We start from the raw sequence: 22,193 nt of genomic DNA on the forward strand, positions 1-22,193 counted from the left end.
GTTCCCTGGCTTGCTTTGTTTTATCATGGAAAAAAAAAAAATCTTTCTTTTGAAGTTATATTTTGTGCTTGCTAAAGGTCCAGTTAAATCACAGGAGATAAAAGTTGTACTGACAACCTTGGACATTCCCTGTCCTTTGCCAGAAATAGCAAACTAGATACTCATCTTGTACAAAAATATGTGCATATTCATCCTCACTTCAAAACAGCTTGTCTTTGGTCGTTCTTACAGTAAGCAGTAGAAGTCTCAGTGAGCTCACAGTGTGGAATCTGGGGGTTACTGGGCAGGAGGTAGGTTTGGAGGGGAACAAAGTGTAGTGCGGAACAAATGGAGAAATTTGTGCTTTTTCTTTACTGACAGGCTTTTGAGTTTAATACCATACAATCTCTTTCTTAGCTACTTACAATACAGTATAATTTCCTCAAGCCAGGTTTTTTAGCTCACTTAGGCCTTTTTTCCTAACTGGAAGAAATTTTACATGAGAAAATGAGATTTTTGAATTGCAGGCCAAACCCAATCTGTGAATACATTGAAATATTTTATAGCATCATATAGAAATACATTTTTGTTTTAGTGAATTTCTTTTGTCCTTGAATCAACAATTTTGCAGTATAATACTTTTAATTAGGTAAAATTTGTGATGGGCTCTTTTACAAGTTATGGAGCAGAGATAGACATTTTTCATATTTAGACCCCATTAGTTGGGGGTGCTGGAACATGACACTCTGGTCTATGAAGTTGAAATTGATAGTTTTAATAATTAAGGTGATTTATTTTCTTATATATGGTGGTTGGAGTGGAATAGGGGAACAGGTTATTGTAAATCTATGGGAGGAGACCTTCTCTGCCTTTATGTAGTGGTTTATACATGTGCGTGTTTCTGCTGTTCCAATGAATAATTTAATAAAATGGACTAGATCTTACTGAGCATGGTTTGTAAATGCAAGGGTAGAGATCATTGTATTCCCCATGCCTCTGATGGTGTCTTGCACATGACAGATCTATAATTATCTGTTGAGTGAATGGTTGAGTTGATAAAATATCTACTAGTTGCTTAATATCATGTGTTGAGCTCTGAGAAACAGAGAAAAACCATAACATTAAACATGGGTCTTTAAGGTTGTAAATTAGAAGTAGAGACAAAAATCAATGCATATTAATAGAGGGAATGATTAGTACTGAAATCTATAGTATTTAAAGTAATTTTTTAATAAAAACGGAGATAGATGAAAGAGGCAACAATAGTGATAATGTCATTTTCTAATTACTGAACACCTACTTTGTACCATTTATTGCATGAGGTGTTTTACATATGTTATCTCAGTGAATCTTCATGGCAAATCTGATTATTATCCCTGTTGTTCCTCCATGAGATCATCGAGGTTCAGTATCATTCTCAAGATCACATAGCAATTAAGTGGCAGTGTTAGGCTGTAAGACCTGTTCTGTCTGCCTCTTCAACGGTACTGCTACTTTATTGCATTGTTGCTTCTCTGATTTTTTAGAGCTGTCTGGACCAGGACTGGTCCAGGATGGTAGCTGGGTACCAGAGGCTCTTTGGACACCTGCAGACCCAATATAAGACTTGGAGCTCTTCCTAAACCAGAAATGTAACACCAACACTGCTGTCACTGGAGCTGGGCTCTACCCATGGGGTTGGTTTGGTGATGGGAAGAGGGAATCCTGTATAGAGACTTTAAGAGGCTTCCTTTGTCTCTGCCCTCGTCAGTATCAGTGTTAAAATCCACACATTTTTTAGTGATATTTTCAGGTTCGTCAGTTTCCATTATAGGAAATATTTTATGTGTACCTATAAGCAGTTGTTGAAAACAAAGTGCAGTATCCATCATGGTGGCTATTGTGTTTGAGTTGCTTATAATTAGAAAACTGGTATAATTGATGGGTCTCTGTCTGCCAGTTCTAGGTCCCTCGCCTGCGGAGCTTTTTACAAATAACAGTCGACACCCTTGAACAGCATGGGTTTAAACTGCATGGATCCACTTCTACGCAGACTTTTTTCGATAAATACAGTACAGTTCTGTAAATGATTTAACATTTTCTTTTCTCTAGGTTACTTTGTTATAAGAACAAAGTATATAATATGCATAACATACAAAATATATGTTCATTGACTGTGTTATTGCTAATGGCTTCCAGTCATTAGCAGGCCATTCATTAGTAGTTAGGTTTTTGGTAGTCAAAAGTTATACTTGGATTTTCAATTGCATGGGGAGTTGGTACCCCTAACCCCTGGTCTTTCAAGGGTTGACTGTACTAGTATCTTAGCCCAATCTCCAGAATACCTAAGTCAGTAGGTTTGTATTGGGGTTCAGGAAATCGGTCAAGCTATCTATCCATCTGTCTAGTCATAATGATTCTTTTTTCTTTCTTACTTTTTTTTTTTAACCATCTGATGATTTTTAAGCACATAGGTCACATTCTCTCCTGTTCCCTCCTCACACACTTTTAACATCTCTGAAGACAACTTAGTATTGGAGAATAGTTTGATTGACAGAGTTTTTGTTTCTTGCATATAAAATAATGGTACATTTTACAACTGATGGGAACTTATTTAGAGTGATGGCAGGGTAGGTGATTTCTATAAGGGAAAATGATTACCTAGAAAACATCCATTTAGGGATGTCCTTATGATTCCCAGAGTGTAAATGTTTTAATTTAACTAAAGAACAGAGAAGCTATTTGGTTTCATTAATCAGTACATTCGAATCATTACTCTGAATGATTATGCTTCATTTATTTTGTGTCAGAATGTTTTCCACACAATAATAGAGAATAAAAGTGCATCATTAATTATAGTTGAGCAGCTCACACATGTGTGGGTCTATATATTTCCGTATCATCACACAATGAAGGAAATTTAATATAAGAAATAATTAATCCTTACAAAAGAATTGAAGATTCAATTAAATAATATTAAATTCACGATCATTTATAATCATGCCTTATAACAGTTTTAAGTAATGCTTGAAAAAGTTTGGGGAAACATTTCCATTTGCCTGTGTCTTTCCTTTCTAAATGGAAAGCTTTTTTTATAATAATATGGTTGTTATCCTTGGGGGCTAACAGTTACTTGCTTTGGAGAAGAGTGTAACTTTTTAAAAAAAAAAAATGGAATCTACTCATTCGCAGGGGCTTCACTGTGATGGGATTTCTGAAAGAGAAGACTAATTACTGTAAAAAAGTTGCAGTTCTGCACATGCTAATTTGGATTTGCTCCTTTACTGTAAATAGGGACCCTTCCTGATAAGAACCTCCTTGCCAGTCTGCTCTTCTGGTGATCAGAACTTCCATGCTCCTTCATAACGTTTCTTTTGGCTCTTTTCCTTTCCCCTGGCTGGCTGGGACTCTTGCTAAAAACAAAACAAAAACAAAAAACACACACACACAAAACAATTACGAAACAAATGAACCTACAAAACCTGCTTGCAGTATATAATTGCAATATCATGAAAACCCACTATATCTTCCTAGATCCAAAAGGGGATGAAGGAAGCCAGGTACCAGTTTGATTTGTTGATTGCATAAAGTAAAGGACTTAATTTATAGTTTAGTAACTTCTTAAAAGGCAAATATGTCTCTGCTTTATAGATGAGAAAATATAGAGACAAGAAAAATTTAACCAGTTTAAGAGATGCTACAGGGAAAAGTGGGTGGAGAACAAAATTTTAGAGATTCTTGGAACACATTATAGTCTCTCTGAACTCAGTGATCTCTCTTTTTGCAACAATGCCAAAATAATTTCAACACTGTTTTTTTCAGGCACCAGTTTTCAAATGGTTTCTTAAACATTGCTTCAGCTTACTCTTGCAATGAATTTCTGACTTACAGTTTTTATAGCAATTTTGGGTAGTTTGTCTAAGAATACTCACTTCACAAGTGATAGGGTCAGATCTAGAATTTGGGACTTAGGACACTTAGGCCCATTTCATTTCCACCACATCACACTTAGTGATTCACTAATAACTTAATCACATTTTATTCCTTACTCCCCAATTATGATATCACTAATTTCAGTATTTTAATGTTACTTTTTATAATTTCATTTTGCTTCAGGCTTTGATATTTAGAAGCTTTTGAAGCCAAAATTCTTTCAGTATGGATTACACCCTTGATTTTAGGAGAATATGAAAAAGAAAATTTAACATTAAAAATTGATTTATACTAATATTTTGTGGAATAGCCATAGCCCATGTACAATTATGAAAAAACTCAGTTTTTTTTTTTTTTTAAAGATTTTATTTATTTATTTGAGAGAGAGAGAATGAGAGAGAGAGCATGAGAGGGGGGAGGGTCAGAGGGAGACGCAGACTCCCTGCCGAGCAGGGAGCCTGATGCGGGACTCGATCCCGGGACTCCAGGATCATGACCTGAGCCGAAGGCAGTCGCTTAACCAACTGAGCCACGCAGGCGCCGAAAAAACTCAGTTTTAATATAATTGAGGAAATCTACTTTAAAAATTTATATGTTTAACAGCTTTATTGAGATATGATTCACATGCCAGTTCAACCTGTCTAAAGTTTACAATTCAGTAGTTTTTGGTATATTCACAGAGTTGTGCAGTGCACCACAATCACTTTTAGAACATGAGGAAACATTTAAAAAAAAAAAAGATTTTATTTACTTATTTATTTGAGAGAGAGAGAAACACGAGTTGGGGGGAGGGGCAGAGGGAGAAGCAGACTCCCACTGAGCAGGGATCCCAATGCTAGGTTCCATCCCTGAACTCCAGGATCATGACCTGCGCAGAAGGCAGATGCTTAACCGACTGAGCCACCCAGGAGCCCTAAGAAAACCTTCTTAAATGTGGAGGTATTCAGGGACATCCTGGCTCTTTTCAATTTTAGGCTGTTATGAATAGAGCTGCTTTAAAAAAAAAAAATAGAGGTAATTTTAACAAAATAAGTAATCTTCAAATTAATGTCAGAATCATGTGTTTGAAAACCTTTAATTATATTGTAATTATGTCTCAGCTATTTAGAGACATTTTGTACCAGGGTGCTGAGCTGGATATCTAAAGTATTTTTATTTTTTTATTTATTTTTTATTTTTGGTTTTGTCAGTGTCCTAGTGTTTCTTCATTGCTGTTTTTGGTCAGGAAGGTAAAGTAGATGATGTTTGCTTAAACAAATGAGTCTCATATATTGCTGTAGAAGCTATAAACATACACATGGTTATTAAGTACAGGTTAGATTTCTGTTGTAGCTTACCAAGTTCATAATAGATCCTTGGCAGAAAACTTTACCATTATTTACTAAACAGTGGTTCTCGTAATTTGATGCAGATTAGAATCACATGCGTATTTAAAAATAGTAGTACCTTTACCTGCTCCTTGGAGATTGTAATTTAATTGGTAATTTAATCCCACACGGGACCCAGGTGCCAATAGCTGGCAAATTTAAGTTTCCTACATGATTCTCATGTATGGCCAGGATTAAAAACTTGTTTTAGTTCTTGTTTTCAAAATTTTAGCAAAAGAAGCCTGAAGCTTAATTTTTCCAAACTAGTTTAACTTTCATTCATCTATCTGATGTCTCCAAAAAGCTGATTAAATCAAAGCTAGGTTAGAAAATGGGGGGGGACCCTGATTAAATCTCTAGCCGGTACCTCTGAAGCTCATTTGCCGTATTGTTCATCTTTGTGTCCTCAGTACTAGCAAATGCCTACTCTGCAGAAGTTCTTTACTTGCCTGCCTGCCTTTTCTTCCTTTCCTTCCTTTCATTGATATTTATTAAGTGCCTACTGTCTGTTCCAACACTGTTTTATATCCTGAGGCTATAAATACAATTTGGAGTCCTTCTTACATTTGAGTTGGCAAAAGATGCATAATAAATATTTGTTGAATTGAATAGAATCACACCTGAGCCCTCTTGGCAAACTGCTGGGCTGTGCCTCAAATCCTGTGTAGAAATTAGGCCTTTCTGATATCTAGGAACATTCCAAGCATCGTCTGTCACTTCCTCATTTGTTTGCTGCCCTGTTACCTTCAGGGACATCCCAATTCTAGGCAGGCTTAAGCCGTCAGGATCAAGTTGGTTAGAGCTAGTAACTTAGGTCTCACTTCTCCATGTACCACAGACTCACCTGGGTCCTACCAACGGCTGAGTTTTGGGTTCGCTCAGAGACCAGTTAGGTCATAAAGACATAAAGACAAGGGACACTCTGACTTGTGGGTTGTAAGTCAGTGGAGCCTGCCCCGGCATGACCGCCAGGTCTTAGGAGCCAGCCTTCTATTCAGCCCCATGGCACATTTTCTGGGAGCAGGGAAGGAGGGGATATGGGGTGATCCTGTACCAGTTTACAAATTCTCACTGGGTTGATCATCTCTCCTGTGCTTGGATAGTTCAGAGCTGACTTATTGGAAAAAAGAGTACTTACAGCTAGCAGAATATCTATGTGTGTGCACCTGTGTGCCTGGTGTCCCCCTCCTCACCCTGGTATTTAAGAATGAGAAAACAGCAGAAGGCACAGTATTTTGTTTACGTTTTTAATCAGTGATTTTGTTTTTACTTGTTATTTGTGTTTTTTGCAGCGTCTCAGCATGTAGAAAATACCTTCTGAATGCGAGTAACCAGGTATGGGGAGCTGGGGAGCTGGGTGATGAATCTTGCTGTGGTGCTTCTAATGGAGATCTAAAATGGGGGAAGAAAGATTGCAGAGTTTAACAACACATTACTTCTTGTTGAAGCCTGATGCCACTCTTGGCAATATTAAATTATCCATGCAGTATTGAATAATGTTGATCAGAGTCTTAGCCTGCCCCATGTTCTTAGGAAAATATTTTAAGAAATACATTCTGCTTTTAAAATGAAGTAATTAAAAGTTTAGGCATTGAGGTGGTTCTCCCCTCACACTGCATTCCCTCCTGAATTCTTATACTTTTTATTTGGGCTCTTTGACTTATTTCATTTTGCAAATAATTTATTCTCTGGACATGTGTGTATTGGTGTGTGCCTTTTAAAGGATTTGGTTTTTTTGGGAACTACAACTATACCAAAGGAGCCTCTGTGACCACCATTAAAACAAAGCTTCCTAATTTCAGTGTCATTAAGTTAAGCAGCTGGTGCCGCTGAATTCAAAGGCACAAGCTTGGTTATTGACTGTTTTCTCTAAAAACAGCCTGAACAAAGCATTTCCTTAAGCAATGTTGAGCAGGATTTGGAACTTCCTAAGCCTCAGAAATGTCTTAGAAAGGTTTATGGAATTGCAGAGGTCAACATTACTGCATGTGATTCCTCACCTCTACCCCCAGTCCATGGTATTTGACTCCTTTAAAAAATTTTGTATTTTAGAATCATATGGTCAGAATCTCTAAGTTAAAAAAAAAAATCCAGTTAAATATATGTTATATCAGTTACTCATAGATGTGTGATAACACACATGCTAGTTAATTTAAGAACAAGAAAGTTTCAAAAATTGGAGCTTGCATTATAGCAGTGGTATGTTATTTTTACATATTATGTTATTTAGTTTCTTGTAGATAGTTAAGGAGGGTAATCTTTTATATAAATTTAGTATCTTCTGTGAATAGCTTGGAAATGGTAGAGATCAGGAGTTGGCCGGAATTTATTCATGCTTTTCTTTTTCATAATGATCTTGCTTTCATTATTTTTTATCATGATGTTTTCATTAATTTTTCTTTGAAAATATTGAGATATAACTGACATAACATGTTAATTTCAAATTTACGACATGATTGAATATTTATATTGTGAAATGATCATCACAGTAAGTATAGTGATATATATATATAACATATATATTCAAAAATATATAACAAAATATATAACATTTCTTTCTTGTGGTGAGAACTTCAAAGATCTACTCTCTTAGCAACTTTTGAATATACAGTTACAGTACTTTTAACTCTAATCACTGTGCTATACATTACATCCCCAGGACTTATTTATCTTATAACTGGAAATTTGTACCTTTGACCACTTTTTCCCATGTTTCCCATCCCCACGCCCTAAGTTTTCTTTTTTATGAACATCTACCATATACCAGACTCTGTTAAGTGCTAATAGGTATAAAAGAAAGGCATGATAATATGCGGTTAGTAATAAAGGTGGAATGTATTTTGGTGAGAAGGTGAGCGGCATAGATTTGCTTTCATCTGTTTTATTTCTAGGTAAATTTATATTTCCGGGGAAAATTCCCTTTATAGAGAGAGAACTCAGGTTGAGTTGAGAAGGTTGAACTCTACCCCTGCATTTTCATTCTGTAATGTAAGTTTCTGTGGTAGATTTTCTGGTTGTTCCAAGAGAAAGGCAAATTTAGGAAATGCTATTTATTAGATTAATACTGTATTTTACATTCTTTTGTTAATACGTGAAGAGTTGCTCATTCTTTTTATCAGCATCAATTTAAGATAAAATCAGTATACAGGGTCAGACTCATGGCCAGTTGAGGAGAGTCTTGTCTCTGATAGCGCCATGACATGGTTGCCCTTTCCACATAGTCCACTGATGTCTTAATTTCGCAAACTCTTTGTTTCTATTGAATCCATTTTAGTTTGCCGTCCATTAATTTTTTTAAACTTCATGCAATTAAGAAAAGTTTACTCTCATGGATTAAGGAATTATTTTATGTAGGTTTACTATCTGCCATGTAGTGATTTTTCCTTTTCTTTGTGTTCTATTTCTCTCAGGTTTTAATGAGATATACCTGAATGTACTTCTGTCAGGATTAGATGGAGAAATTGTATTATAAAATCAATGGCAATTATGATCCTATAGATTATTTGGCTTATGTTTCTAGACCAAAACACTGTATTATTATTTTTTTTAATACTGTATTTGACAAGAGAGAGAGCGAGCACAAGTAGGCAGAGCGATAGGCAGAGGAAGAGGGAGAAGCAGGCTCCCCGCCGAGCAGGGAGCCCAATGCAGGGCTCCATCCCAGGACCCTGGGATCATGACCTGAGCCGAAGGCAGACGCTCAACCGACTGAGCCGTCTAGGTGCCCCACACCATATTATTTTCATATAGCCCTCCTGCATTATCATAATCATTAAATTTAATTAGGTGTTGTCTTTAACATGCATTATTTAGTAAGGTCTGGTGGTTAATACAACTCTGCAAAGGTAATGTTGTAGGCTTTATTTTCAGTTCTACTTGGGTAATGTTTATGTTTCATTGGTATTTTATGTGGTTAAGAGTATATTAGGAAAATATCTTCTGTGAGTTGTTCATAGTGACTTTTGGGCCCTAAGTTTATTAATAACTTGTCATCCATGATCCTATAAACATATAAACTGATAATTCATGGCATGAATGATCTTTCACTTATTCATAAGGGAAATATTCCAGACCCACTCCCAGAGCCTCAGGAGGTCCCCTGTATTGCCCACAGGGAGAGTTTTAAACTTCATTGCTTTTCTCATTCCTTCTGCTGAACAATGCCATTCTCACGGTCGCCATTTAATGTCTGTGTACTGAAACAATAGGAGTCTTCCTCAACTTCTCACCTGACTGGTTTGTGGTCCTATCACTATCTAGTTCTATCCACCTCCTTTCTTCCAGCTCCGAGGCAGGTGAGTTCCTCTGGATTGGGATTGTCCTGACATTCGATCCTCTTAGAATCTGGTTCCTTCCTGGCTTCTCTGAGGTCAGTGCCCTCACCATGTCTCCCATGCCCATTTTCATCTCCATTGACTCCTCAACTGATAAGAATTTCTAAAGTTATGTTGTCTTAAAAAAAAACAAAAAAAACAAAAACCAACTTTTCCTTTACTTTGTTCCTATCTCAAGGAAATATCCTCTCTCTTTCCCTTAAGTTATAGTATAGCTTCTTAAAAGAACTTGTTTCCACTTCTTTATCTTCCAATTTATACTCCAACTTAAGGCGCCTGAGCTTATGCACCTGCTACCAAGCTCAAACTTCTTTTGCTAGTAGTCTCTTAACTGCTAAATACAATGGTTTCACTAGTGGTCTTATTTGACCTTGCTTTTACATTTGATGTGGTTGATTACTTCTTTAATTTCCTTCCCTTCCTATACTATTCCCATGCTCCTGCTTCTTCCTTTTGGTTAATTCTTAGTCTCCTGTATTGGTTAATTCTTAGTCGCCTTTTCTTTTTGGCCCTAAAGCTGATATTCAGAAGTGTTTCTTCTTTCTCCCTCCTTTCTTAGTGTGCCCATTTATCTCTGCATCAATTCTATTCATATAGTCATGAATCCTAAAAAGACATCTTCACCTCTTCATTGCTAGACCTAGATGGCCAACTTCCTATTAAATATTTCCAAGTGGATATATAATAGCATTTCAAAATCATCATGTTCACAGCTGTGTTCTTTATCTGTTTCTTCAAATTGCCTTCATTTCATCTTCTTGTTAATTCATCTTCGACTGTCAGTTGCTAAATTCCCAAACCTTCGCTCTCAGTTTTTGAGTTATTATCACTCACCCCTTAGATATCTCATCAGTCAGGCTGATTTTACCTCCTCAGTATTGTTCTTCTTTTATTTTTTCAGTAGACTATTTTCATATTCTCATAGCTGGTGTCTTCTTGTATTACTTCCATTCATTTTCTGAACTTCTTAGAACAGATGCTTTGCTGAAATACAAGTATGACTCTGTCATTCTTTTGTTTAAAATATGATTCCCCATAATTTATAGTCTGAAATGCTGATAACTTTGTCCCTCATGATTCAACTCCCACCCTACTTTTCCAGTCTCTTTATAATTTGGGAACTTTGGTGTCTGGGTACCCCTGGTGCTTCTTGGCGCTACCCAGCTTTTGCACATGCGCTCTGTCAGAACTTGCCTTCCCACCTAATACAAGTCTTTTTTTTTTTTTTTGGACACTTAACATTTACTTATGATGCTTAGTGTATATATATATATATATATATTTTTTTTTTTTTTTTTAAGTAGGCTTCACGTCCAGTGTGGAGCCCAATGCAGGGCTTGAACTCACAACCCTGAGATCAAGACCTGAGCTGAGAACAAGAGACAGATGCTTAACTGACTAAGCCACCCAGCTGCCACTTATGCTTAGTATAATGGATAGCTAGTATTTGTTAGCATATCCTTCTATCCCATTAAATTTTGACTTTTTGGAGGGCTAAAACCTTTTTCGTTGTATTCACAGTCCCTATTATAGTGCTTGGCACATAGTAGGCATCCTAATAAATACAGTGTAGCCTTATCAGTGAGAGAAATAAAAATCAATAGTTGGTCAGTTAGCCAAAGAAGTTGTAACAGTAGAGGAGCATAAAAATGATGTACATATATCTTAAATATTTTATTCAAAAATAAAACTTACAAATACATGTGTTTTTTTTTTTTTCCTGACAAACCTTTGATATAAGACCCAGACTTTTTCTTCCAGTATGGATCCACAGATGGGTTCAGTGTTTCTTACCAAAATCAAACCCATAGTGGATTGTCTGTTTTTTTCTGATTTGTTTCTTTGAAGTAAAAACTTGGACACACTGTTGGCAGTTATTTATGGTTTATTCTTCCATTGTTGTACAGTTATGATGCCCATACCTTATTCAATGCCAGTTTTTTTTATGAACTAAGCTTTGAAAATTTTCAAGGCACTCCACTTTTTATAGAAACAGATTATGCATCATTTCATCCTATTTCATTTATTTAAGTAATATATGACTTTATAAAATCACATTATAATAAGGTGTAACTGCATAAACAGGTTTAGGATCAAAACTACTCTTACTACAAATGTAGTTCAAGTGATTGCAGTAGAGGTACTCAGTCTGCTCAGGAAGGAACCTACTGGTTGGAACATTCCAGGTGCATCAGTCAGTATGATTTACAAAGGGAAAGGAGATCATTGGTTAACCTGGACAGTTGGTTAAGTGGAAGTTGGTTAAAAGCATTCTACCATGTTTGTCAGATTGATGCTAAAGGATGGTTATCTCTGTTACTTGGCATTTTTGTAACTAGAAAAGTTTAATACAAACTTGCTGCTTGCCTGTACATTTGCTCATCCTCATCATTTATAAAAATGTTAAATAAGGCCACTTTGAGCACCTGTCTGCTGGAAGTCCTCATGCTTCTATGTGTATTTCTTGGTCATTTGTCTACTGCTTTAACCATGGCAAAATGTAAGTTTTAAAACTGGTCTTTGATTGCTATCAAGTAGAGCAAGTGTTCAACCATATTCTATCATTAATTCCTGTTTGTTTTTGTCCCTCAATATGTTGTTTTCTTCAATATTTGGAAGGCCTTCATTTTGACAATTCCGTGTCTGGGCACCCTGTTAGCATCCTTCTGTGGAGTGGCTGGTTGTAATTAAAATTTTATATTTGAGCCAACAATTTACAAATTCTACCTTGAGTCTTTAACTCTGTGATAATACCAATCAGATTTTTGTCCTATCTAGTTTAATAATTAGGTCTAGACTCTCCCTTAAGTTAATCACTATTTGATTTAGTTCCTGCAACCTGTTTCAAAATATAAGTTGGTATTTGCAATATTCTTAATACTTTTCTCTAATAAAGACCAAGAAAACAGTTATTCAGTCTCTCTCTCTCTCTGTCTCCCTCTTTTTTTCTCATCTAAAATACATGCTTTACAGAAAATCTTACTGTATTTCCAAAGGTTTTATCTTTAAAAAAAAATTTTTTTTTTTAAGATTTTATTTATTTGCGAGAGAGAGAATGAGAGGGAGGAGGGTCAGAGAGAGAAGCAGAGTCCCTGCTGAGCAGGGAACCCGGTGTGGGACTCGATCCCGGGACTCCAGGATCATGACCTGAGCCGAAGGCAGTTGCTTAACCAACTGAGCCACCCAGGTGCCCCAAAGGTTTTATCTTTTTAAGCAACATTTTTAAATTTGCTTTGGAGCACTTTGAAAGGTTACTCATGAATTCCTTCTTGTCAGGCCTGATGATTAGTTTGTCCTTGACCTGCTAATTTTTGAGGGTTTCCCTATATTCCTTGATAGGGCTCTCATCCCAGTTTTTGAGAAGCAGTTAGGTATTTATGTCTCCTCTGATCGTATCCTTTAAGATGCTACACAGGGCTTGGTCATTTTGATCTGTAGCAGATGTTTATCTTGGACTGTGGATGAGGTCTTTACAATGGTCTTCAAAGTACCTATGGTTTATTTTCTTAAAGCTGCATATTTCCTTTTTTGGAATAATGCACCATTTTTAAGAGTTAACTAGTGACCTGTTAGAGCCGTCTTTCAAGGCCAGGGTGATGGTGCTATCTAGTTTGGCAGGACTTTTTCCCAGTGAGCAGCTGGTTTTGATTTTTTCAGTGTTAGGTGAAACTCTCCTGCCTGACACCCAGAAGTATATACTCAGATTGCATTACCATTTTCTTGGTGTTTTTTTTTTTTTTTTTAATTTCGCTATGTTAATTAAAACTGCGAGACTATTATCTACAGTGATTTTAAAAGCTGTACCTCATAGTTTGTGTGTACCGGCTCTTTCAACATAATGTGTATATGAGTTGGTGATGGCTATATTTCATAATAAAGGGAAATTATTTATGGATTAAAAAAAGCACACTAGACTATTAGAGCAAGTAGCTTAAGAAAGCAAGTGTTCAAAATATTCACCATCTGCTTCAGTAGACTTTTTGAGAATAACAGTACAATCTGAAACCTCCACAGGCATCTCCATTTTCTCTTCATAGTCTCCTCTGCTCAGCATCCTCTCTGGGTCCACCGGCCATCCTAGATTGTGGATGTGGATAGGCCACATCACCCACAACAACCCATATTTTTTGTTAATGCACCGACCTGCATCTTGCAGGACTTCCAGCCCCTTTTAAAATCTCCTCTAAGGGTCAGGTCCTCAAATTCTCTGTACTGATGAATCATTCCATCAGCTAGTTACCATGGTGTCCTCCATTTCAATCTGTACTCAGGTCACTAGTCGTCTTTTAAAAATGGGACATTATTCCAAAAAGGAAACATGCAGCTCTAAGAAAATAAACCATGGGTATTTTGAAGACCATTTTGACGACCTTATCCATAGGTATTCAGGGCCATTTTATGTGTACTGATGAATCATTCCATCAGCTAGTTACCATGAAGAGTCCCCTCTATTTCAGTCTCTTGCTTGCTCATGTTCTCTCTTCATAAACCTTCTGAGAGGGCCTCACCATTGCTAATTCTAACTCCAGTAAGAGCCCTAATTTTGTATATCTAGAGGGGTCATTTCAGAGCTCTCTGTATTGTCAGCCCTTGGGGGAATGTTCTGTTAGGTCACACTCTGTAGCTGTGGTTGTAAGCCATGTGGTTCAGGCATTTTCTCCACATCACTCCTACACTGCTTTATGGGCTAAGAAACTGGAAATTTGTGCTGAAGCAAGGACGCATAAAACTCTTCTTCATCTCTGGTGTCTGTGCATATCCACCCCCTTGCCCCATAATATGGAAAGCAGTATAGCACAAACAATACTGAAATCTTCATCCTTGAGCCAAGAAGCAGAAGTTGTCATGCAAATGGGTACCTAAGGGCTCACTAGATTTCCACGTCATCATATATACCTAGATATGTGTCATTTCCTGTATAGTCCTTAGAGACTCTGATAGAGGTAAATGAGAGTCCAGATCAATTGCTATATAATATAAATTATAATAACATTGAAATAGTCATGAGTGTCTTTCACATTTGAATTTTTCGCTTTGAAAAAAATACTTTGAGTATGAATATGATTTGCTATTATACATTTTAGTGTGTATGTATTATACCAATATGTGAGAATGTGCATATAAATCAGATACACAGTAGTGTAAAGCGTGTGTGTATGTATATATACGCAGATGATGCAAAATAGAATGATACATATATGAGTAATTTGTGTATATGAATCAAACAGCATGGTGTACATATGTTTATGTGTGCATGTATGCATTTGAATCAAACACAGAATAATAAAATATACATGTATATACGTGTGTGTGTCAGAGAGTAGTGCAGTGTATATGTGTGTATGGGTGTGTATGAACCCAACACAGTAGTACGGTATATGTGTTTGTGTGAATCAGACACAGAATAGTGTATGTGTATGAATCAGAGGCAGGTGTGTATGTGTACATATGTATTTTTGTATATGATTTAGACACATGGTAGTATAATTGTGTGTGTGAGAGAGAATATCAGACTTATAGTAGTATAATTAGAAAAACACAGGATAAATGGAACTTATGTCGATTCAAGAATATCAATTTCTATATGACTGCACAAATCACAAATCTTTCTAGGCATCTTTAGTAAAAAGTGAGATCTTTACTAGCTCAAAGTTCTTTCATGGTTTTGAAATTTGATGGTCACAAACTACCTAGCCCATTCCATCATTGTGTGAATCATTATATCTGTAATGACATTAATAGTTGACCTTTCAGCATTCAGAATCTCCACTGAATCTTTGCTTATTAGCCTCTGCAGGAGAGAGACATAATAACTCTAATTTCATGGTTATTTCTCTGAACTATGCCCAAAGTGGCCCTGGTTTTTATAATTAAGGGAATCGAATACTTCCTTGGCTATCCCGTCAAAATCAAATTTTCTAAGTCATTGGATTAACATAAAGAAAAAATTGCAGCAATTTATGTCTCACCTTGTTAAGGCTACGTGGCTCTATAATACCTAACTAAAAATGATCGAGTGAGGGAAATCCTTGAAGGCAATGTTTGTCTTTGTTGGCAGTAGATGGTACTTGCCATATGCTAGATACTCAGCAAATATTAATGGAATGAACAAATCATTGTAAATTGCATTTTAAAAATTCATTCTCATATATGTGCCCATGTGTTCTCTGAAGATTGCTGTGTGAGGTTTTGGTTGGGACTGGTGGAAGGAGGTGATTTCCCGCCATCCTGTTTGCAAGATGGCAGAGCCATTGAGACGCTGTTTGTGACGGGCACAGAGGAATTGAGGGGTGGTGGGAGTAGAATGTTAGTGCTTTTCTCTCTTTTGGGAACAGTGATTGTACCCCTTTTAGAGGAACCATCTTAAACCAGTGAACCAGATTATTTCATTAGCTCTCTGTCCATACAATCATATGGGAGCTTTTTTCTCCAGGCATAAATCTTGTGTCCATTGGGCACTGAAGCAGTTAATCTAAATGCTCTCTTTCGGAATCAAAGTGCAGTGTGGACGTAGCACTGAGTTATGATGCCAGAACATCAGAAGGTCCTATTTTTTCCATAGAATATTCTCTTCCTAGCATGTGGTATCTATAAAAGGAAGTGAAAAATTCTAAAAGGGAAAATTATAGACATTATAAGAAAATTTGGTATTCCAATACAGAATGCCTTTTCCGTTGCATGAATGCCTTACACATTTTTTTAAATTTCAAAAGCCATTTTAAGCCTTAATCATTAGGTGTAGTGGTAATTAACTTTTACTTCGATACCTTATGTCAGCCTTCTTGTGGAAAAGGAGTAAACATAAAAAATAGGACTTCAAAAAATTTGATTATCCGTTATCACAAGTATTCTTCAGAAGACATTTGGCCCTAATAAAATGAATGAAATAAGAAAATGTTATATAAGGTTGGTATACCTAGCAGATTTGATGTCCTTCACGTTTAGCATAAAAAAATGCTAATATAGACTCTGGATGCTTGATATTGGCTATAGGTTAGCTCTTTCAGTTCAGGCCTCTTTGCAGGGTTTTGAAATTTTTGCATGAGGTTTGTGCTGAATTTAACCTTACAAAGGAGGCTTCCTCTAGAGTCAAAATGAAACTGAATATTCATTTTAGGGGTGGTGGGGAAAGAAAAAAATGTCCTCCCATCAGAAGCAGACTGCATGAGCGTTCTGCCAACTGGCCTGTTGGTGAGAACTAGTGAAGTCATCAGTCCGGAGCTATTTTAATACACTGACACGGTGCTCCAAGGAGCTGGAGGTGCCGCACAGAGGAAGCTCTGAGAGAGAGAGGTTTTCAGAAGCAGAAAATTTTCCTGCTGACTGACAGCATCACCATTTCACACCGACTGGGATTCTGACATCTCTAGGAAGCATGAGGACTTGTGTAATGGCCCAGGGAGAAGGAGGGTGAAGAGGATTTTTAGCTTTTACGGGCTATGTGAAGCAATGTCTCAATATCAAGATGCCGAGACTGTCCAACAGAATGGGTTGCCATGGGTAAGGGGAATGGGGATGGTGGAAGGCTGGAGATGAACTTTTTTGTTTGTAGAGCAAGATGGTTTCTTTTCCTTTTTTCTTTTACTCAAAAAGGTCACAAATGCAAAGCCTGCCCTTTTGCTGACACAATCCTGTAGGAGATCATGAGCAAAATAAAGGAAGTGGGACATATATCATATATAATTTATCAGTATATTGAAAACAAACTGAATACCGTGCTGGACAGTCAATTACTTCAGAACAGGCCCAAAGTGGGAGAATATTCTATTAAGTCGCATTTTTAAACCCTTAAGAAAAAGATCTATTCCTTGTGAAAAAAAATTTTTTTAAACCTGAAATACATTTTAATTTTCTGATTATGAATTCTGGCCTGTGGACTCGGTCACTAAAAGATCCTTCAGAAAAGCATAAGTGAGTATTTGATTAGAGAATCATCTACCAGATGCTGTTTTAACCACTTCCGAAACCATCCAGAAATGTACACAGAGCTTCATCCCTTTAGAGACTTAGAAGTCCAGATACATCAAGCAAATGGAGGTGAATTTAGAGATAATGAGATACTGCGTTTGAGTGTAAGAAATTAACTTTTTCAGCTTCATTGATGGAAATATTTTAAATCCCCAAAGTAAGGTATTCTCTGATAAGTAGCTTCCTGCAATAGGGAGCGAATCAAAGCAGACACTCTTTAGCATGAGTGCACTCAGGGGTCATGACTGTGAAGGCTGCCATGATTCAACCCCTATTGAGCAATGGGAGGCCAGAGACAGGAAGCTGCCTTGTTTATTAGAAGTAGGGTAACCACAGTCTCAGACAACGGAGGAAGATTCTGCTGGTACTTTCATTCTGAATAGCAAGCCCTAGTGTAAAAAAAAAAAAAAAAAAAAAGCCAAAGTATTTGGCATAGGTGTTTCTGTGTTCCTAAAACGTACAGAGCTCCTGTGTGCTTCTTAAAATTTTTAGTTAAAAAGGCACAACCCTTAACGTTTCTTATTCACTAACAGTTAAAGATCAGAATTGCCTTGGGATTACAAGGTAGGTGAGGGAGGGATTGCAGAGTAATTTTCTATTTGATAAAATTTGGGGTAGCATTTGGAACTTATTCAATTATGGATGAAGAAACTGAGACCCAAAAGTGTCTTTCTTACCTGAAATCTAGAAAGTATCTCAACTTCTCTAGGAAATATCATGGAAATTAGATGAATGAACCTAATTGAGAGTTACTGTATGTCCAGTAATAGACTTGCCGTTTTGGGGGGGAAATGAAGAAAAACTGCAGTGTGATTATATTAAAACTTTCTGGGATGTAATTTATTCCTTCTCTGATACTTAGAAGGTATTTGAAGATTCATGAAATTTGGGCTAGTTTTTAAAAGCTGGGCTTGAAATCTAACTCACCCGTTATCACTGTCGGATCCTGGGCAAGTGACTTAACGTATTTGGGCCTCATTTTCCTCATTTGTAAGATGAACTTCATAGTAGAACCTATCTAAAAGGATTATTGTGGTGTTTTGAAAGAATAGATCTTGAATGCCTTAGCGTGATGCCTGGTTTATAGGAAGAGCAAAATAAATGTAGACTGTTGTTATGATGACCAATACTGTCACTTTGTTGTACGGTATCCTTCAAGGCCCTCATTTGAAAGATTCATTTTCATTTGTGTCAGCTAGACAAGGGACCAAGGACTAGATTTGGCCCACCGCCCTCATCCCTGTACACTGGAAAATCATTTTCCTTCTGGTGGGCTGAAATACATGCTCTTTGAGGAATTAAGGTCAAGACATTAAAACCTGTGAATAGGGTTCAATGAACATTTCAAAGAGAGTAGATAATGGGACTAACATCTCCAAGGTCATAGTAGCAGGTTTTATTCACAGTCATTTTGTATGTTCAGATTTCCTGTTTCCTTCTTAGAAACTTATCAAAAATTACCTAGAGTTAATTTAACCACTTTTTATTTCATTTTTTGATTTTCTTCTTCCCTGTGTCCATATCTCCCCTCATCTCCTCCTTCCCCCTCATCGTACATCCTTGGCTTCCTTTCCTTTTTACCCTTCATCTTTCTCTCTTCCCTTTGCATGTTACCATTCCTCTCTTTTATTTTTCCTGATTTCTCTGATGGATAGCAAAAATAACTTTTAAGAAGTTGCTGCCTTTAATAATTTTTGAATTTTTATACCAATAATATGTTTTCTTTTAAAGGTGTTGAATTAAGTTGCAATTTGTGGCCAGTGATTTAATTAGACTCTCCTGTGTGTCCATGACTAGCTGACAGGAAAAGTGAATTTGCTCCTCTTGTTTAAGAGATGGAGGCCATGCATTGACAGATCTTGAAAATTACCTTCTTCATTGATAGATAATTCAACTTAAACTGAGTGTTCTGGTTTTAAAAGACCTCAGAGTAGCCACCCTTTTGACTGCTTTAAATCTGTCTTTTTGGTATAAAACCTGCCGTAATGTACTCTCTGAGAGTCCAGTGAAATGAGCCCCTTTTCGAAGGTAATGGGAGGAGATCAGAGTTTTCTCTTGGTCTGTGGGGATGGGGCGGAGGTTGTGGACAGCCTGCCCCTCAGCTCACTGCCTCCAACTGGCTGCCCCCGTTGCACTTTGTACCCACCTACACACACACACAGCCCCTTGCCTGGCTTTTTTTTTTTTTTAATGAAAAGACCATGTGGAGTTGGCCTTAGCTTTATGAAGATAAGGGAAATAGAAAAGTTAGAAGTTCAGGAACAAAAAAGCTTGAAATTGGATCCTAGCCCATGTTTTTTAAAATTCCCTTGTCAGGATTCAACAGCTTGTGCCTGGCAGCCCATCATGGTCTGCAACTCTCCTTCTTGCTCTCATGAATGGCTCCCAGCAACTTGAAAAAATAATTCTGAGCTCTTAAGTTATGCAGAGCACTATAACTTGTCTCTGGCCCTGGTGACCAGACCCAGTTCTGGACCTCATTTTGCTCGTGTAAAGGCAATATTTTCTAACTCTTCTATTTCCCCCTTCTTTACTACGCTCCACAACGGAGGGGGAAGAATGCAGACTTTGTTACACGGAGTTGAATTTCACTCCTCTTCCTTCCCAGAGGAGGCAGACATGGCTTCTAAATATTTTCCCACTCCCCTTTACATGTAGAATTAAAGCCAAAACAAATTACGGTCATCTTGGCTTTTTGGTTGGGTAGATTTTTGATGAGTTGGAGTTGACTGTAACTTTGAAAGAACATTTTTTAGTTTGACAAAATAGTTGGGTAGCACAGTTTTCATTTTCACAGATTACTTTTCTGATCCTATTTGTAGACCAAAGCATGGCAAATACTTGAATAAGTTTCACTTCTCTCTGTGTAGGAAACTGTTCATGTTAAATAGGATTCTTATGCACTCAAAGGGATATACTGCATAATTTTACACCTAGTGCCATATAAGTTGGATTTCTTATTCATCACACACCATATGCAGTGTTATTAATCTTTACTGTAAGTAGAATGACAAGTGAGCAATAAAAGCAGGCCTTTAAAAAAACTACCAACAAACATACAGGGGGGAAAAAAAAACCCTAACAGATGCTTGGGAAAGAAGTGACAGTCAGTGAAATGTGGGTTACATGTATGTTGCATAACTGATGCACTGATGTGTATGCTCAATATGGTCCTTGGTTTTCACTTCCGATCACAGCGTGGTCTTCATTCTTTTCTTCTTCTCGCTCCACTCTTCTTTCCTTCCTCCCCCGCACCTCCCACAGCTCTTCAATCCTATTTAAACGTCTTCTCTGGGTGGGGACCCCTTGACTTCTCTTCCTGTGCCCTCTTCAGGCAGGTGTTGTATTTGTCTGTGTCTGTGATCCCAGGCCCACCCGTCTTCGCTGAATGGGGTGAAGAATAGCTTTTGAAGGTGGTTGGCACTGATCACGCGATGGTTCCTGTTTCCTCTGCCTGTCTTGCCCATCTGCCTGTCTTGCCCATCCACTGTTGCTTGTAGGGTTGTTTTGTCTGTCGTTATCCATGCCTGCTCTGCCAACTGCACCTGGAACTTGTTCCTGGGCCTTATGCATGCAGCCATTTATCCTGGCCCTAGGCTTGGTGCTTTATAGCTATTGCTTACTGGCCGCCTACTGCCTAGAACAACTGTGTTTAGGGTAAATTGATGCTGTTGTTTTTCTTCCAACTGTCACCATTGCTTATCCATACCCTCCTCTGTTAAATGAAAAATATTCTGTGGACACATCTTGACTGTTTCATGTGCTGAGGCTCGGTGAGCCCTGCCTGCAGAGACGTTAAGACCACCCCAAAGGCAGAAGGACTTTGTTATATCAACCATGGAGAGTAGGTCAAAGGGTGTTGATTATGCCCACAATTTGTTCCCATACTCTGGGGATGAGCATCATATGTTCAGTGATCGAGAAACCAGACCGACTAGGGCAGGCCTTGTTGCTTTCTATTGCATTGTGTTGAGAACTGAGAAAATAAAATTTACAAGTATCCTCAGATACTCTGATAGCAAAGGAAATGCCTTTGATTTGTTATTGTAGCCCAACAGCACAAGGCATTGTTGTTTTTTTTTTTTCCTTCTGATAAATTGCTTTGCAGCCAGGGTTTTGCTTTTTAAAAACATTTAAGTGAAGGGACTGGGTTTGAGAAACTGATGTCTAAATTTCCGACTTTGTTGTTGTTAAGACCACAAGGCATTTTGGTGGGAAAGTAAAGAGCAGAATTTGACTTATTAAAACTTCAAGTTAACTTGCCTTTGGTAGTTTTTCTTAACATGATTTTTCTGTTGCTTTTTAAATATTTAGTAATGTTGTCAATGGCTGGTATCCTGGGACTTGAGATGTCTTATTCACTGTTGCCCATTCTGCTAGATGCTCTTGAGCAAGAAATTTAACTTCTCTTTGTCTTAACTTTCCTGTCCATAAGATGTTAATTATTATAATTATTCCCCACTTGCTTCATAGGGATGTCAGGACGCTTTGGTATAAATGCTATTTGTAAATACAAAGTATAATATTAGAATGGGCTTTTAATTTTCTTTAACCTCAAATCTTTGCTCACTAATTTTTAATTAGGATGGATGTGCATTGAAAATGTTTAACTTTATGAGTCATTTTTCTCAAT

The 22,193-nt window shown here is 37.3% G+C and overlaps 1 protein-coding gene across 12 annotated transcripts in view; it reads left to right on the forward strand.

Annotated features, from left to right (window-relative positions):
- The window catches only part of KLF12 (Kruppel like factor 12), a 578,056-nt gene that overhangs the window by 210,670 nt on the left and 345,193 nt on the right, over window positions 1-22,193 (forward strand). For 2 of the 12 annotated variants that reach the window (XM_032402860.1, XM_032402859.1), the window contains exon 2: window positions 6,551-6,593. The exons of 8 other annotated variants lie outside the window; for them this stretch is intronic. The gene's annotated coding sequence lies outside the window, so the exon portion shown is untranslated. Of the gene's footprint in view, window positions 1-4,742; window positions 6,594-12,778; window positions 17,093-22,193 lie in introns of those variants that run through there. 2 more of the 12 variants (XM_032402862.1, XM_032402863.1) reach the window with 2 other exon arrangements.

This window comes from Phoca vitulina, unplaced genomic scaffold (assembly GCF_004348235.1).
Source record: "Phoca vitulina isolate PV1807 unplaced genomic scaffold, GSC_HSeal_1.0 scaffold5, whole genome shotgun sequence".
Lineage (NCBI taxonomy): Eukaryota > Metazoa > Chordata > Mammalia > Carnivora > Phocidae > Phoca > Phoca vitulina.